We start from the raw sequence: 15,343 nt of genomic DNA on the forward strand, positions 1-15,343 counted from the left end.
GACAGCCATGCTAGACTCCTGTCTGCAAGCATAGCAGATATTATTAATAGTGTTAGGGGTGGGAGCTTGCCCACGGGATGGGTCTCAAGTTTGGCCTGTTATTGGTTGGCCATTCCCTCAGTCTCTGCTCCGTCCCCTGTGCCTGCATTCCTTATAAACAGGATAAATTTGAGGTTGAAAGCTTTGTGAGTGAATTGGTGAGTCTATCACTCTACTGAGATTCCTGTCTGGCTACAGGAGGTGGCCTCTTCAGGTTCCAGATCCTCAATGTATTGAGTCACAGCCAAGGTTACCTCCATTGATTCTTGAGTGCCTCCCTTACCCCTGATCTCTGTCTACTCCTGGAGATGCCCCCCCCTCGTCCCCTTCAGTTGCAGATTTCTATTCATTTTCATGGCCATCTAGCCATCTCTCCTGTCCTTCCCCACACCTGACCCTGCGCACCCCATTCTGCGCTCCAAGACCCTCTCCATCCCTCCCAGATATCTCTCTCTCTCCATCTGCCTCTTATGACTATTTTATTCCCCACTTCTACATGAGATTCAAGCTTCCTCACTTGGGCCTTCCTTCTTGTTCAGCTTCTAGTTCATGCTTAGAAGGGGAAATAATGGAAGCTTTTCCATAAAAGAAAGAAGACACAACTACAGCTCAGGATGGTTCTGAAGCCATACACAGAGGCTCGCCTACAGTCCAGAACGCAGGACACCAAAGCAAGCAGATTGAACATTTGAGGCCAGCCTGGACTATGTAGTGAGATCATGTCTGAAGGGGGTGGGGAGGTAAAGGAGAAAGACTGGCAAGAAGGAAGTAAACTCATCCTTTCCTGTAAATGAACATCGCAAACACAATACCACCCAAAGGACATTGAGACACAGTAAGAGCTCATCACAAAACAGCTTGCCTAGACATCGGTGACGGGTGAACTGGCACAACCACTTAGGCCCAATTGGGACTGTCTATCACAACCTACTGATCCCGAAGTCTTGCTTTCAGAAACGAACCCTTCAATTACAGCTTCCCGTGGGTGGAGGGACGCATGTGAAATGAACAAGTGTCTGTTCATCAGAGCAGTTTTACAATCACAAATGGCTGGTGACAACTTTATTTCCAGGCTCCCTGTATATCTGTGGACTAATATGTGATTCTTCCCCCCTACACACACACACACACACACACACACACAGACAGAGAGAGAGAGAGAGAGAGAGAGAGAGAGAGAGAGAGAGAGAGAGAGAGAGAATAGCCAAGATGCCAGGCATGGTTGTATACACCTACAATCCCATTATTTCAGAAGTGGGGGCAGGAGGATTAGAAGTTCAAGGTTATTCTCAGCTATATGGAGAGTTTAAGGCCAGCCTGGGCAACATGCAGCCTGTTTTGCTTTAAATAAAGCTGGCCTCAAATGTTCAACCTGTTTGCTTTGGTCTCCTGAGTCCTGGACTGCAGGTAGGCCAGGGAGATGGTTCAGCCAATCAGGTAAGACCATCAGCCAAACCTGAGGATCTGAGTTCAACCTCCAAACTCCACATGGTCAAAGGACAGACACACACACACACACACACACACACACACACACACACACACACACACACTAAATGTAAAAATTTTTTTTCAGGCAAACCAACTTCAATGGTTTCTTTACAGAATGAGGCCTGAGAAGAATAAGAAGGTGTCTCGTATGTTACTGTTTACCTTTTATAATGGCAGAGAAGTTCCCATCCCCCAAACCCATGTGAAGGGGAAAGGAAAGAACCGGCTTCACAAAGGCGTCCTCTGACCACTGCATGTGAGCTGTGGTCTGTATGCTCCCACACTCATACCACACACACATACAGCCAATTAAATTAAACTTTCAAAACAAGAACATACCTCTGTCTGTACTCATCAGTTAAGTTTACAGGCTAATGCTTATCAAGTCCTGTGGCCAGAAAACATGTTACATCACTGAGCATGGCGACTCTTCAGATGCCTAACTCAGGAGCAAAGGAGCTCTCCATCACTGTAACAGATAGCTGTGATGGGAAACTTACGAAGAAAAAAGGTTTATCTTAGGTCTCCATTTTGGACATATTAGTCCATGGTCAGCCTACCCCATTGCTTTGGGCTGTAATGAGACAGCACATGATGGTGGAAAGCAAAGAGTACAGTCACTTAGCTCCTGGCCAAAAAGTAGATTTATTTTAAATTATTTTTTTTTCTTTTTTTTTTTTTTCGGAGCTGGGGACCGAACCCAGGGCCTTGCGCTTGCTAGGCAAGTGCCCTACCGCTGAGCTAAATCCACAACCCCTATTTTAAATTATATTTATGTGTCTGTGTGTAATGTAGGCATATACGTTCAGATACCCATGGAGACCAGAAGAGAGTTTCAGATCTGGCCTCCATCAGCTGCCGGATGTGGGTGCTGGGAATTGAACTCAGGTCTTCTGTAATAGTAGTGCCTGCTCTCAACTGCTGAGCCATTTCCCCAGTTCCCTGATGGCGGCCAGGAAGTAGAAAGGAAGGGAAGAAGCAAGGCCTGGAGCCACATGATACTCCAGAGGTGGAAGAAGCAGGACGACAAGGAGCTGATGGCCCACTACCCTCTTCTAAGGATAAACGACAGAACCTAAAAACTACAAGCACAACACCAACCAACAAGCATTCAGAAACAATAAAGTTGCGCCATGAAGCAGCTCTCCTGTACTCTTGGTGACTGGTGGACTGGCGTAACCACTTAGGAGCAATTCGGACTGCCTATCACAACCTAGCACACACCCCAGTGACCTAAAGACCTTCCAGTATGACTCAGCTCGTAAAAATTCTGCTGCCTCGTAATAGCACCCACCACCTGGGGATCAAACCTTTAACACACAGACTTTAAGGGAACATTTAAGGTGGCAGACTGTAAGGAGGTCTAGACAAGTATAGGTCTCTAACTCAAAAAAGCTTGGTTCAAACCAGAGCAGTGGGAGGAAGAGAGACAGTCCCACCCACTGGCTGCTCTGTTCTGTGGCCTGCTTCTCTTCCTGTAGTGTTCATTGCCAGAGGCAACAGCTACATTCCAAACTTTCTGCATCTTGTTCATTTTTCTGCTGTCCTCTCCTAATGGAGAGGGGTGTCTTAGTCAGTGTTCTAGTGCTATAAAGAGACACCATGACCATGGCAACACTTATAAATGAAAGCATTTAATTGGGGCTTGCTTACAGTTTCAAGGCTTAGCCCATTTTCATCATGACAGAGAGCACACAGAAAGATGTAGCTGAGAGTTCTACATCCAAAGCCCCAGGCAACAGAAAGAGAAAGACTTTGGATCTGGCTTGGGCTTCTGAAATCTCAAAACCCACCCTCAGTGACCTATTCCCTACAAGGAGACTACATCTCTTAATCCTTTCCAACAGTGCCACGCCTGGTGACCAGGCATTCAAATCTATGAACCTATGAAAGCCATTCTTATTTAAATTACCACAAAGGGGGAACCTGAACTTTCTAAAGGGGGGAATGAAGAAAAGGAGCAAGAGTGTATGGTATTAGAAAAATAAGATCTATTGTCTTGTTAGGGTTTTACTGCTGTGAACAGACACCATGACCAAGACAAGTCTTATAAGGACAGCATTTAATTGAGGTTGGCTTATAGGTTCAGAGATTCAGTCAAGGCGGGAGCATGGCAGCATCCAGGCAGGCATGATGCTGGAGGAGCTGAGAGTTCTACATCTTCATCTGAAGTCTGAAGACTGACTTTCAGGTAGCTAGGATAGGGTCTTAAAGCCCACACCTACAGTAACACACCTACTCCAACAAGGCCAAACCTCTAAATAGTACCCTCGGCCAAGCATACTCAAACCATGACATCTATAATCCTATATTTAGTAACAATAACATTTTACTATAAGATTCCTTAAAAGTTGATTCTATTGATCAGTTTCCAAAGACGCATCCACTAGAACCAAGACTGCAGCTCCTGAATCTGTCGGGGGACATCTTTCAATGGAAAACTCCTTATCTGTTCCCGAGTCACTGAGTCTGGGGTAGAGCTGTATTTTAAGACATTAAATAATTAATTAAAATATCCATATTTTTAAGACATTCCCTAGTAATTCTGGTGGACAGGAGGCTTAAAAATACAGGTATAAATCATTCAGTTATATTCAAATTATTGTGACCCACCATAACAATCTAATAAATTTGGATGTCACTCTTTGGGGGCAAGAAATCCTAGCTAAAAAAAATATCATAAAAGAATTAAATTACTCCTCAAAGGTGAGTAAGCCAACCTCAGTAAACATGGTACACTTATGGCCTTAGGTGAAAACTCTCTGCCTAATCAATAATGAAATAAACAGGGCATTTGAGAGTCTGCAGGAGACATCATAATTCAATCGCTAGCCTGGTACTATAAATGCATTGTAGACAATCAATTTTACTTCATTCTGCTTCAGAAATGAGGAAGGACGTGTGCTTCTGTTTGGTAGTATCGGGTTCTTTGAGCTATGAAGCCTACAGTGTGGGCTAACATGTGTGAATTTCAATCCACTGCTCTTAGTAGCTTCATGACCAGAGGGCTAGGGCATTCTCCCTCTTAGGTATGAGTCGCTTCGAGCACCTGAGCCAGGCTCTGTGCTGAAGCTCGGTGTTATTGACCATTGTCTTAGACACAGTTCTATTGTTGTGAAGAGACGTCATGACCAAGGCAACTCTGACAAGAGAAAGGCATTTAAGTGGAGGCTTGCAGTTTCAGAGGTTTAATCCGTTATCATCATGGCAGAGGCCATGGGCTAATGGATGCCCAGGCGGCTGGGAACCTCCGGGATATTCAAAACAGGTTTGCTGTGTTAGCAGCTTATCAGTATCTGTTGAGACAGATCATTCCAGCAAAAGAACATGAAGCCGTTTTTCAACAGCTAGGCAGCAGGGGCCAATTTCAGTATCAGAATTTATTGCAAGCCAGTCCCCCAGGGCTTCGGAACTCTGCCAAAAGGAACACGAAGTCTGTTCACACATGTTCCCTTAGTACTACATCTGAGAGACCCCAGACACCGCCTTCCCTGTGTTTTATATCCCATGGAACATGAAGCACTGGGCTAATGTATCTAGAGACAACTTTGTTTCTAGAGGACACTGAGCAGAGCCCAGGCTGTTTCAACCAATCTCCTCTGCACTGCTCCCAGCATGGAGATTCTTGAGAACTATGGTAATAAAAGAACTGTGTCAGCCCCAAGGAGCCCAGAGAACCTCCAGAATGCTCTAGAAACCCTGCCAGGGAAAAATAGCTGAACAATCTGAATATGGGGCACGGTAATCTCTGGAACATCCTAGTTCAGAAACACACTTGTTACCATTTGCCTAGTGTGGGTCCCTGAAGCCATGGGACCGAGCAAAGCCAGGCTGGAACAAGAATGGGATTAAGGTGTCTAAACCCTGGAAATCTTGTCCTAAGATCTGTAGGAGTAGGATCCCACCCCACTGCCTCAGGCCAGCATGTCTTAGCGCTCATAGCCCCGTGCCCCCACATCGTCAGCTAGCCGGGTTAAGTTTCCTCTCCCCTTATAAGGTCATATCCAGCAGCACCTGGAATTCTTCCTTCTTCCTTATGCTAATGAGGCACCCCCAGCTCCCTGGCTTTGGCTAAGGCTGTACACTATGATAATCCCTGCTCACCCCTCAAAGGTTTAGATAGCCTTTGTTTCCCCCATTACAATGAGCTGTCTCACTGAAGCAGCCTCCTGGGAGTCTTACTAGCACTGCTCACCTCCACCTGAGGTCTCTTCACTCCAGGCCTTTCCTGCCGCCACTTCCCCTCTCAGGATCCACCAGTCACAATCTCAGATGATCCCAAAGCTAAGAGAAGGGAAGCAGAGCCTGCAGGGCAGTTTAGTTAGCCCTCTGTTCTCTCCAGGAAGACCATCATTAAATGATTGATCAGGAGGATCCAGACTCGCAGAATTAGCTTGTAAAAGGAAAAGAGTAAGTCAGAGGATGCGAGACCCCTAACTTCAAATATTAGAAAACATTCTTATAGACATTGGGTTCATTTTGGGAAGTTTCAGGGGGCAGGCCCAGGGTTTAGGCTTATGGAAGGACTTCAGAAGCCAGAAGCAAGTGAACACCTGAGAGCTAGTAGCCTTAGAAGACCTGGACATGTTAAGACGCTGATCCCAGGAATTGAAGTTGGGGAAGCCAGAGGAGATGACAATGGACACTGTTGCCCACTCAGCATGATTCAAATGCAGGCAAGTGGGTACCCAGGGCACCCGCCGGCACCAGGTGTCTCAGTCAATATTTATGTTGAGCTGCATTTTCTAATTATCCCATAACTCACTTTGATCTTACCATGAATCAGATGACCCCTTTCCACATGAGTCGCAGCCCCTGGAGTATTAAGACTGCTGCCAAGGCTTGGGTTTCACCACTCCTAAAGTCGGCTGTAGATCCCACTCATTAAAAAACTGCTCAGAGCACACACGTGTGTCTTTTCTTCCCTTTCCTTATCCTGACAGGTCCTCCTTGCTACTTCTCCCAGTAACAGGTCCACCACCTTTTCAAGATTTTCTCCCACAAGCACTTGAAAGAACTCAGTCTACAAAGAAAATCCCATTGCATTTTATAAAAGATCTCCATAAAAGGCCACACACAGGCAAATTTCTTTTAACATCATCCAAAATATAAGCAAGATGGGACACGTGGACTAGGTAGATGGCTCAGTGGGTAAAAGTGCTTGTCATGCAACCCTGAGGACCTGAGTTCGATCCCCAGAACCCATAGTGGAGGGAGAAAATCAATTCCAGAAAGTTCTCTTCCAACCTGCCCCCCCACCCCCACCCCCCCTCTCTCACTCACACACACACACACACACACTAATAATAATAATATCAAAATCTTTAAGGTGACTTGCTAATGACATGGCACTTTAAGCTCACTGAATGATCAACAAGGACTCCTCTTGAACCCCAAGAATGATGTCATATTTGATGTTCCTAGCCCACACTAGTCCACAGTGCCCAAAACTGCTGATCCTAGGAACTGAGTGGGGAGGTAGGGAGCAAGAGATGACTAGAAACTTTTCTAAGCAGTAATTATATCAATGAAAATTGTATATGGTCACGTGACTGTCCTAGATACCGTTTCTATTGCTGCAGTGAAATGCCATGACCAAAGAGCGAGTTGGGGAGGAAAGGGTTTATTCAGTTTCTACTTCCACATTGCTGAAGTCAGGACAGGAACTCACACAGGGCAGGAAACTGGAAGCAGGAGCTGAGGTCATGGATGGGTCTGCTTACTGGATTGTTTCTCATGGTTTTTTCAGTCTGCTATCTTCCAGAGCCCAGGACCACCAGCCTAGGGAATGACACTACCCACAGTGGGCTGGGCCGTCCCCCATTGATCACTAATTGAGAAAATGCCTTGCAGTTGGATCTCTTGAAGGCATTTCCTCAACAGAGACTCCTTCCTCTCTGATGACTGTAGCTTTGTGTCAAGTTGACACAAAACCAGACAGTATACTAACTTGTTGTGAGGATTTTGGAATTTTGGTTTCTTTAAAACGCACAGAAATATTATAAGAATATGCTTTCTTTTTAATCCCAGGTGTGGGATATGGGGCTGCTTCAGACTGTTCACACCAGCTGGCTATGATTTGCCTCGTGCTCTAGCAGGGGCTTGATTTTACTAGCTGCAGATAGTTTCTGAGACTGTGTGGTATTTGGAATTCTGGGACTTTTCAGAGGGTATAAATGCTAGGGCCTCAAGAGGTGGGCAGTGGGTAGCGGGTGGTTGGTTGCAGTTTTTTAAGTTGTTGCACACAAAGAAGAAACAACAAGAAGAAGAAATTAGATATCCTGACTGTGACGATCAAACTTGCCCTAAGGAAATCAATGCCCCTAACCAGCAGGAAGTAGTCCAATGATAACATCACCTCCTTTCTGACACACACACCCCCCCCCCCCGCTTCATTCAGGGATCTCTCTCCTCTCTATCCCTTTTTCTCTCCTATCTAGTGTTGTGAGGGTTGAAAGGGTGGAAGGAAAAAGAAACCACAAAGTAGCAAAGCCAACTACACTAACTCAAACATTTTTCTCAGCAGTCACAAGACTCAAAGTACAGGAATGAGATTTAATTTGGCAAATTTGGAAGGTTGGGCGTATGCCAACAAAATTTCAAAGCAACCCTGTGGAAGGCAGTTGTCAGCTGAAACGTGCTATAGAGGAAAGGCTCCAGAAATTCCTGATGACAGCCATCTTTTCCCTACCCCGGTGTCCTCTGGATGGCGTCCATGTAGTTTGGATGTGAAGTAAACACCCATCTCCCACCCCCCAACCCCCATCCCTCATCCCAAGAAGCTCATGTGTTAAAGGCTTCACCCCCAGCCAGTAGCATTATTGAGATGTGAACAGATCACATGACTGCCAACCACAGCAAGCCACAGAGTCCATAGCTGAATAGACTATTAGTAGATGGGGCCTAGTTGGAAGGAATGGGACCTCTGAACCATGAGCCAACAATCAACCTTCCCCATGTTTCACATTTGCTGCCAGCAGGGGTATCCAGTTAAGTCCAGTTCAATGCTTCTGTTCTGAGTCAGATCAAGTAGAGGAAGCTGTGCAGGGCCCACATCTGAATAGCTCAGCTGTGAGCAGGTTGGCTCAGTAATGCTAATAACATCTGAAGTTGACCTCTGGCCTCAGCTCAGACACATGCAGGCACCCACACATAAATATGCACACACCTGGATGCATACCTGTGTGCATACACAAATAGATGCACATACACACAAACACACAGACACACACACACATACATACAGACACACACACACAGACAGACACACACACATATACACAGACACACACACACATACATACAGACACACACACACAGACAGACACACACACATATACACAGACAACACACAGACAGACAGACACACACACATACATACAGACACACACACACACACACATACACACACACACATACACACATACATACAGTCACACACGCAGACACACATACACACGTACAAACAGACACACACACAGACAGACAGACACACACACATACATACATACAGACACACACACAAACACACACACAGATACACACACAGACACACACATACATACACATACACACACACATACAGACAGACACACAGACAGACACACACACACAGACACACACACACAGATACACACACAGACACACACATACATACACATACACACACATACAGACAGACACACAGACAGACACACACACACAGACACACACACAGACACACACACAGACACAGACACACACACAGACACACACACACACACACACAGACACACACACAGACAGACACACACACAGACAGACACACACACACAGACACACACACAGACACAGGCACACACACATACACACACACACACATACACACGCACATATGTACAGACACACACACACACACACACACACGCACGCACACATGCTATCTCTTGGCCTGGCATTAAACAAATATAAAATAAAGACAACTAAAGCTCCAAATCATGGGAGGGGAACTGCTCTGGACAGCTGGGGAGGGGCTAGAACAGAAGAACAGTTTTCTACCCTGAAAAGGGGATGGTGATGTCTCAGGGCCCCTGGGTGCTGAGGAACCAAGCAGTTAGCTGGCACATAAGACTCTGACCCTTAGGACCTCAGGACATCTTGGCTCAACTCTCTTGGGTACTCACCAGCCCACTCTCACAATGATGTAAAGAAAAGGGAAAGGTGTGTTCATTGATCCTAGAGTGGGTGTCCTTTCCTTCCAGAAAGATCTTTCCTACGCAGAGCAGAACAAGAAAGAAAAAGTGGGTGATCAGAAATTGCTATAACTTAATATACTCAGTTTAATTAAAACTTTTGTTACTGGTCTAAAGAGGTCTAGATGCCACACCCACAGCAGCCACTAGAGGAGGAAGTCAGGAAGTGGAGAGACCATAGCCAATCCTGACCTGAACCTAGCAGGTTAGTCTAGGAATCGGGGTCGGAGTTAGGGGGGAACAGGTTTATTTCATCTGAGGTTACAGTTAGTGAGGGACATCAAGGCAGAAACCACAGAGGGACACCGTATGCTGGCTTGCTTCCAGGGTCACATTTATCTTTCTTCACCTTTCTTATGAAGCCCAGTCCTTGCCACATCAGTCACCAGTCAAGAAAATACCCCACAGACACGCCCACCGGTCAATCTAACAGAGGAGGCAATTCCTCAGCTGAGGCTTCCCCCTGCCAAGTGTGTCAAGTTGGCACCCAAGAATGGCCACCACAGTCACAAACCACTCTGTTCCCAAATGAGACTTTCTGTGGGAGGACATGATCCAGCTCTGCTTCTTTGTGTCCCTGGCCAGCTGTGTCCAGTCTGGAGCCCTCTCCTTTCTCCCTGTGCCTCTGCAGGTCACTCTCAGCTCTGGGCCTGCCTTGACATTCTAGCCTTTGCCCTACAGCATACTGCACGAGCATCACTGGCTGCCCTGTAAGACCACAATTTAATGACACCATCGATGGCTCAGCGTCTTGACTTGTGCCAGTTCATTTCTTTCCTTCAGGCAACTTACAGGCTTTCTCCTTTCTCCAAGCCAGAACATCTCTACATGACTGCTACCTGTCTACCTGCTACCTGTCTGCCTGCTGCCTGTCTGCCTGCTGCCTGTCTGCCTGTCTACCTGCTACCTGCCTGCCTGCTGCTTGTCTGCCTGCTGCCTGTCTGCCTGTCTGCCTGTCTACCTGCTGCCTGCCTGCTGCCTTCTGCCTGCCTGCTGCCTGCTGCCTACTGCCTGTCTGCCTGCTGCCTGCCTGCTGCCTTCTGCCTGCCTGCTGGCCTGCCTGCATGCATGCATGCACACCCATAACTATACATCCTTCTCCTCTTCTTCATCCATTAATCCCGCTTTTTTTTTCTTTCTAGTACGCAGATCCTCCCAACAAATTGTCTCTTTATTGTCTGTCTCTGCCAAGTGGATTACAAACTCCTCAGATCCAAGGCTTTATTTTATCCATAGACGACTAATGGTTTCAGAACAATGCCCAACATGCAGAGGGTGCTCATCAAGTATCTACTGAAATAATTAATTTAACTCAAACCAAAAACCTATTAAATAAAGCTCCCCGCGTACCTCTAAGGGAGGATTAATAGTGATCAAGGTCCTTCTGGACTTACGGCATCTAGTTAGTTAAAGTGGACAAAATTCCTGCAGAGAGCTGAATGCCTTGCTGGGAGACAGGCTGTGCTCTTCTAGCCGGTTCCAGCAGTGGCAGCTGGAGTGACTAGCCTGGAGTACCTGGCCTGGGCCTTTCACTGAGTCTGGGATGACTGCTCCCACCTAAGGAACCGTGAGATTAACCAAAGGGCTAAACCCACGTGATGTGAACCTGGAAGAAAGAACACGGTTGAGCAGGCTGGAGTCACAGAATATCGGAGAGCCAGACTCCACAGAATCTGAGGTACCAGGATTTGTCACTTTTCAGGGACTAGCTAGATGACACACAGACAGATTGGAGATTCTAAGTGGCAAACATCCCACAGAGTGGTATGATGGTTGACAAAGTCCTGGTGCCAGAAAGCTGTAATCAAGCTTGGCGACCTGTCTTGCCTGCCCAAGGTGACCTCTCCAGTTACTCTTCAAGGTGCTTTTCTAAAGAATCTGAGCTTTCTCCAGGAGGCTCAGACCCTTTCTCAGGATGTGGGCGCACACTGGGCAATGTTACATCACAGGAAGTGCTGCTGGTGACTCTGGTGAGCTGTCCTGGAACTGGGAGGGAGTCTTGCAGGCACGCTAGGTTTTACAAGAACCACTTCAAGTCACAACTCACAAGAAGTGAGTGTCCCTGACTAGGAGGAGGAAGCAACATGTTTGTTAATGTTGGAGGCAGCATGATTGTAGTCATGGCAGGAAGAAGGAACATCAAAAGGAATCTGGGGCATTGAGACAATTCAGAGGGTAAGGGCACTTATCAACAGCACCACGGACAGCCCGAGCTGAAGCCTCAGAACCCGCATATTAGGAGGAGAGAACTCCCCCATGCTGTACTTTGACCTCCACACAGTCACTGCATCCATACTCCCAAGCGTGTGCGTGCACACACACACACACACACACACACACACACACACACACACACTAAATAAATGAGCTAAAATTAAAACATACTACAAAACAAAATTGTCACGTTTTTAGAAAAATGATACAATTCAAAGCTGGACATGGTAGAATATGCTATAATTTCTGCCCTTGCAAAACAGAATTGTTGGGTTAGAGAAACGGCTCAGTGGTTAGGAGTACTGACTGTTCTTGAAGAGGACCCAGGTTCGAGACCTATAACCATATGATGGCTCACAAATGTCTGTAACTACAGTGAAGGGGAGCCAATGCCCTACTGCTCCTCTGGGCATCAGGCAGGCACATAGTGCACATACATGCACACACGTATAGGCAAACCTCTTATGCACATAAAATACAAATAAATAAACAAGCAAAAATAAGGGAGAGGGAGAAAAACAGAATTGTTAAGTTCAAGACCATCCTAGGCTAATTACTATAAAAGTTAGTTTTAGAAACACAGAAGCATATAACTATTACTGAGGTGAAAGCTGCCTGGGGTGGTAGGTTTCTAGGTGATGGAAACTTTGTGTTTTTTTCTATGTAGTGTCTGTAATGAACACCAAACATGTAACCTACAGTTGGGAAGGAACAAATGTCATTTTCTATTTCTGAGCATAGCCTCAGGTAGCTTTTAACTAAGTTCTCTGAAAGAAGGTGGCTCAAGGTAGCATTTGTTAGGTCCCTTTAGCAGATGAGAAGCAAGGGACAAGAATTGATCTCTCTGAGGAATCCCCCCAGACAAGACACCCCCCTCAAAGCAGAGATCTTCCCACCTGTCAGCACCACCAGGAAACAAGCAGGGGCCTCCACTGTGCTAACAGCTGAGCTCCCAGGACAGCAGTCTCCCATCATGCCTTGCTCCTGGGCTGCCCACTGCCCATGGGAAACCCACAGAAACCCAGACTGTATTCAGGAGGCCACTCCTTCCTACACTGACTTTGCTGAGACACAACCAGCAACTAAAAATGTATCTATTTAAGGAACAGAATGTGGTCATTTGATATGGAAATATACACTGAGAAATGGTTATAAGTTAGCATAATTAATAAATTTATCGTCACAACTAGTAACAGTGCACTTGTGATTGTTTATGTAGAGGGTATATGTGAGCATTCCCCCATATGTGTCTGTGTGAACACTCAAAATTAAGCTACACTATTGTGCCGTGCTGTTCATTAGAGCCTGTTTTGCTTCTTTTTTTTTAAGATTTATTTATTTTGTGTATGAGTACACTGTTGCTGTCTTCAGACACACCAGAAGAGGGCATTAGATCCCATTACAGATGGTTGTGAGCCACCATGTGGTTGCTGGGATTTGAACTCAGGACCTCTGGAAGAGCAGTCAGTGCTCTTAACCACTGAGCCATCTCTCCAGCCTCTTTAATTGCTTTTATATTGCTATGATAAGACACTTGACCAAGGCAACTTATAAAATAAAGTGTTTAATTTGAGGCTTACATTTCATATGGAGTCAGTGATGGCTGAACAAAAGCATGGTGGCATGAACAGCTGAAAGCTCACATCTTGATCCCCAAGTTGGAAACACAGAGAAAGCTAAGTAGGAATGGTGTGGACTTTTGAAACCTGAAAGCCCTCCAACAAGGCTATGTCTCCTAATCCTTCCCAAACAGTTCCATGAGTTGGGGACCAAGTATTTAAACATATGAACCTATGGGATCCATTCTCCTTCAAACCGCCACATTCCACTACCTGACCCCCAAAGGCTTGTGGCTACATCATAATGCAGAATGCATTTAATCCAGTTTCAAACCTCTACCTATTTTTTTTCCCACACAGTCTCAACACTTCAGAGTTCCCTGTCCCTGAGGCTTCTGCCCTGGGCCTCCAGAACTTGACCAGCTGCTAAAATCAAAGAGGATTTGTCCCTCAGCAATTGCCAGCTCCTGAGGCCTGCCTCCGCCACCGCTGCCGCTGTCACTACAACGGGTGACCTGCAAACTTGACGGTGAGCAATAGGTCTCAGCTGGCACCTCACAGGTCTCCAAGAGCGATTGCACTGTCATCCTTCTCAGAGCTGTTCTGGCTCCTGGCCTGAATACATCCTGCTGCCTCTGAATTCAACCCTGATCTGTTAAACCTCAAGGGGAGACGTCTCCATTGTTCTACCCTGTTTAAAGCTCTACTCCTTGCTGTCTGCCCGATCCATTCTTGAAGTCAGGTAAGGCAGGAGTCCGGGGATAGGAAATGGTCCCCGGACAACCGAGTCAAGAGGGACCCCCAGTTTCAGCCCATCAGTTGGAAATTCGGGGAGTATGGATTGAGGATTGGCATCTGAAGTGAGGGCAGTCTTGCCTGACTGGCTTTTAACCTGTGAGGTGTGAATAGAAGCAGTGAATTGACTTGTAAAGTACTTGGTTGGTGTCCCACCCCCCCCCGGGGGGGGTATTGGAGATTAGTTTTGTGTGGAAATACCACCCACTTCATTGTCGGGAACATCGGGTAAGCAAACGTTGTCTATTTAAATAGTTGCAAGAAATTAGCACAGTGAGAGAGATGATCTCATCTTGGCCTCAAGGATTGGAGTAGACAGAAAGTGGACGTGAGAGGAAGAAAAGAGTAACTTTTTTTGTTACGGGGTGGGGTGGGGAGACGACCAACACTTCAGATGGGAAAGTAAGATTTCGAGTAGGAGAGTAGAGGCTCCGAGACCCTTGGCAGCAGCAAGATGCCAAGCAAAAGAGGCCGCCATTTGTCTGTACCCCCAGCAGCTTCCTGGTTCTGAGAGATTTTTGACAAGTGTCATGGGTTTAAATTTTTAAAGGGTACGAAGATGCTGATCTCGAACCGCCTGTGCGAGTCAGACCCCACAGGGTCTCCCTCCTCTGGCATAGGTGAGCCAAGTCCCTCTGCTTGCAGCTGAAGCAGCAGATTTGTAAGACTGAGGCAAATATGGTGGGTCCCGAGACAGGAGCAGTCCCCCCACCCTTGACCCCCAAGCAGGAGCAAGTTCCTTGCATGGGAAGCAGGTGCAACATCTTTTACAGCACAAACAGTGGGAATTCAGGGAAGTTGCCCTGTCTGAGGAGCAATCTTCTTCCTCCAAAGAAGACCCTGGGGGTTAGGCCCTTGCCAGAGCCAGGAGTCAGTTGGGAGCTGGATTCTCATCAAGGGTTCGACTCTTGAGCCTTCGTCCTCCAGTAAACATGTGTCCTGCTATCTAGAGACCACTGTGCTGTGATTGGGTGGGAGTCTTTGTGGTCCAGTCGACATCCAAAAGCAGAGTTG

The sequence above is a fragment of the Rattus norvegicus genome, chromosome 4, assembly GCF_036323735.1.
Source record: "Rattus norvegicus strain BN/NHsdMcwi chromosome 4, GRCr8, whole genome shotgun sequence".
Lineage (NCBI taxonomy): Eukaryota > Metazoa > Chordata > Mammalia > Rodentia > Muridae > Rattus > Rattus norvegicus.